The 4,389-nt window shown below is 35.3% G+C and overlaps 1 long non-coding RNA gene across 1 annotated transcript; it reads right to left on the bottom strand.

Annotated features, from left to right (window-relative positions):
- Nucleotides 1–1,844: 1,844 nt before the first annotated feature.
- Nucleotides 1,845–2,327, bottom strand: LOC143610197 (uncharacterized). Its single transcript, XR_013149550.1, has 3 exons — nt 2,298–2,327; nt 1,944–2,238; nt 1,845–1,866 (listed from the first exon to the last, which is right to left on the bottom strand). It is a non-coding gene; the product is annotated as an uncharacterized LOC143610197 (long non-coding RNA).
- Nucleotides 2,328–4,389: the final 2,062 nt, after the last annotated feature.

Here is a 4,389-nt window from a genome sequence, read left to right as displayed (position 1 = left end):
ATATTCAACCTTTCTCCTCTGCCACAAAGTTCCTCACACATTTCGATCATTATTTCATGCATTAATGTTGCTTGGAGAATTCTAGCTTTGTTCAAGACCAGATTTTGACCAAGTCACTTTCCATTCAATTTGATCATCCCTGGGTACTTGTTATTTGTTTATGTACGTTTTCACCTCTAGAACAAAACCCCTCTATCAGTTTTAACTGATAGGGGTGTTTAGTTCTTCAAATTGAGATTCTTATTCTAAGGGTTTTTTTTTTCTTTGTTTAAATTGGGGTTTTCTTAATAATCAATTTAAATGGTATGTTTAGTCAAGCTAAGGGCTGTCCGTAATTATTTCATATTCTATGCATGTCATATTATCTTATCACCAAACAAAAATAATAATCGTTCGTTTTACCGAACTCACCCGTTTAAAGTCTAAACTTTGTTTTCACAACTATCATATTACGTTAAATTATATTACAAGTAAACATTATCTTCCTAAAACAACTAGGAACAATATTTTATTGGGATAAAATCCCACACCCCCAAACTGATTAAAAATCATTTTTTTTATATACACAACATACTTATATATACACACTTATTTAACGTTAAAAAAACAATATAGTTACTTCATTTTTGCGAAGAAAATAAAAACTTGCTTAAAACCAAATTATTGATTCAAAACTCATTTATCACTTAAAAACCCCAACTTCGGACACGAACTATGATTTTCCCAATTATCGCTAATTTTGTGTTTCATTTAGAATTATCTTTAATTTAGGTGTTGTTAATAATGATTAGGATAATCCATCCGGTTCTCCGCCTGATGTGACTCGCTTAATAATTTCATCTCATCAAATCTCAATCCCTTTATCATGTGAGTTCTTCATAACCCATTTTTAACGCTTTATAATGTTTTGGGGGTAGCACGTCACAAGTTTTTCTCTCGTTAGTTATGAGCTTGTTTACAAACCGATTCACTTATATCGTACATGTTAATATTATTCGTGCTTATTGTTTATGATTATACGTGAATTATGTGCAACGTGTTTACTGTTTTTATGGTGGAAGTTACGCAAACGCAAACGCATACACATAGTGGGAGGGTCCGACGGGACGTACCTGCGCCGTCTAACGTTACGACTTCGGTTGTTTACGTAAGGTGGTTCTCATTTCCCCGACTTCTACAGCTTCGGCTAAATGAACGGAGGACGACACTATTTGATTTCATTTACGTTATGTTTGAATATTTATTGCATGACGATCGTTGAATCGCGCATTTTATATATATTTATATACGCAAAAACTTATGAAAACTCACCATGTTGTTGACAAAATATATTATTTTAAACATGCTGCAGGTTGATACGATGAAATGCCAGGACAAGAAAACTAGTTATACTTTAGGATTATTCAATGAATAATATTTGTTTCATTTAGATGTAATGTTGTTTGTCTCATTATCAAACTATTTGTGTACTTGTGAAATTATAGAATAAAATAAATATATATATATATATATATATATATATATATATATATATATATTGTCACTATTAATAGTGTTATGAGCTTATAAATGATCTGTACGTTGCACCCCGGACGTATTCCGTTTAAAGCCGGGGTGTTACATGTAATATAATATTTAATATTATTTGAACTTAAATCTCTGTGTACAGCGAATTTAGCGTTTTATATGCTATAGTGATACTTTGGAGGACTTTCATAAGTAAATGAGTCAAGATGGTCACATGTAATTACGAGCGTATCAAAGATTTAATCATAGCCAAAGGACCTCAAGATATTCAATAAGTTTCTCTGAATTTATGCCCAATAGTCCCGAGAAAATTACTTCTCCTGTTTTCAATAGCAGTAGCTGGTGCAAAATATAGCAGCAAATAAGTACCACCAATATAGAATGATGTACCTTTTGTGTAATAAAAAAACAAATACCTCATCAAAGGCTTCTAAAATATAAACTTCAGGTTGGTAGATGGTGCAAACAACAATTCTTCCGGTGTCCACTGTGTTTCTCACAGTTCTCATTACAATTGCTGCCGCTATATATTGCATCAAGTCCAGTTGTTGGTTCATCCATAAATATGATTGAAGGATTAGCAACAAGCTCTACCGCAATAGTCAATCTCTTTCTTTGTTGAGTTGACAAGCCACTAACATCTGGAATCCCAACAATCATGTCCTTAAGATTCTTTAGTTCAACCAGCTCCACCACCCCGTCTACAAAAAGCTGGTGAGGAAGTATAAAAGACAGTCCATTCTTGAATAATGGTGTTTGTTTTCTTTTACCATCTTTTCATCTCTATCCATATCTTTAGGGAGTCGAGAAGACTTGTGATGAGTGGATATCGTTTTGTTCACAGTATCCAGAAATCCTGGGGAAAGTGTGTTGAACTTTTGGGAACCCTGATATCGCCTTCGATGTAGCCGCCTGTTTTTCTTCCTGATAAGGCATCCATCAAAGTTATTTTCCCAGCTCCACTGATTCCCATCAATGCTGTTAAGACACCTGGCCTAAATGCGCCAGTTACCTCTGTAAGTAAAAAAAAAAAGAAAAAATTAGCTCCTTTTTCTTTCATTGCCTGTTGATTGGTACCAGCAAAAAAAATCACCCTATATCAATCATACTATTTGATAAGTGGGGATTTCAACACAAGGTGTAAGTGACAGATGATTACTCTGTTAATTAACTTCTATCGTATGGTTTAATCGGCTATATGCACACTTACTAGGGGCATATCCACATAGTAGTTTATGTTGTCAAATGACATAGAGTGGAATGAATGGAAGAATCATCCCTCTTTTGGGAGCAGCAGCCCCAACAATAGAATCTTCATTTATAGTACCCTATAAATATATAGTCAGTTAATTGAATGGACATCCATCACTATTCTTTTTATTTATTTTGAATACCCCTTACGTGAGGTTTTTGCATCAAAACATAGTCACATAGATCGTTAGGGAAGCCGCGATTTTCGTATTGGATCGTTTTGTACCGGATCGAAATCGCTAGCGTTCCGATCGCTAATAATTCGCGATTTCAATTGTATGGTTCGCCGTTCCAAATCGATGGAGAAATTGATTTCAATTGAAAGGTTCGCCGTTCTAAGTTGATTGAAAAATCGAATTCTAATACCTCCTAGGGATAAGAGAACAACAGAAGTATACTCAATTGATTGCGTATGGGCAATATTGAAACTGTCCTTTCCAGTAGTATCGCTGCTGTCTTTTTTGCAGCTTTTGTTGTTGTCGGAACTATGTGGTATGGTTCAGCGACTACTCCCATCGAATTATTTGGGCCTACTCGTTATCAATGGGATCAGGGATACTTCCAACAAGAAATATATAGAAGAGTCAGTGTTGGATTAGCCGAAAATCAAAGTTTATCAGAAGCTTGGGCTAAAATTCCTGAAAAATTAGCCTTTTATGATTACATCGGAAATAATCCGGCAAAAGGGGGATTATTTAGGGCGGGTTCAATGGATAACGGGGATGGAATAGCGGTTGGATGGTTAGGACATCCTATCTTTAGAGATAAAGAAGGCCGTGAACTTTTTGTACGTCGAATGCCTACCTTTTTTGAAACATTTCCGGTCGTTTTGGTAGACGGAGACGGGATTGTTAGGGCCGATGTTCCGTTTCGAATGGCAGAATCTAAGTATAGTGTCGAACAAGTTGGTGTAACTGTTAAGTTCTACGGTGGTGAACTCAATAGAGTCAGTTATAGTGATCCTGGTACTGTCAAAAAATATGCTAGACGCGCTCAATTGGGAGAAATTTTTGAATTAGATCGTGCTACTTTGAAATCTGATGGTGTTTTTCGTAGCAGTCCAAGGGGTTGGTTTACTTTTGGACATGCTTCATTTGCTTTGCTCTTCTTTTTCGGACACATTTGGCATGGTGCTCGAACCTTGTTTAGAGATGATATATTAATTTTATTGATTTTTTAATTTAGGCGGCAAATTAGGAAACTCTTCGATTTCTATTTCCAATATTATTGCTTTCCAAATTCCAAGACAATTAATTAACAATATTATTGTTTCTAATATCATGCGTATATTCAATTACCGCGAATACCCAATTCATACTTATTATATCTTTGCCATACTCTCTTCTTCAATCATATGTACCAAAAAACCCAAAACTAATAGAATCTGGTGGTTTTTGAATTTTGGTAATTTTTATTACATGTTATGGTAAATTGAATTTGGTACATTTTGTTTTAAATTGGGATTTGGGAACATCGAACCAGATTCTATGGTATATCGTACCGAACCGTACGGAAATGAACCTACCCCTACGTACCAAATACGCCCTCACTAGCGAATTGCGTTCCCGTTCCCCGTTCCCTTTCGGGAGCGAACCACGATCTATGTGACTA

The sequence above is a fragment of the Bidens hawaiensis genome, unplaced genomic scaffold (genome assembly GCF_021521415.1).
Source record: "Bidens hawaiensis isolate Kalapana, Puna unplaced genomic scaffold, B.hawaiensis_p1.1 tig00002186_1, whole genome shotgun sequence".
Classification (NCBI taxonomy): Eukaryota; Viridiplantae; Streptophyta; class Magnoliopsida; order Asterales; family Asteraceae; genus Bidens; species Bidens hawaiensis.
The sequence above is the reverse complement of the archived record's forward strand: the minus strand, read 5'-3'. Positions and strand labels throughout refer to the sequence as shown.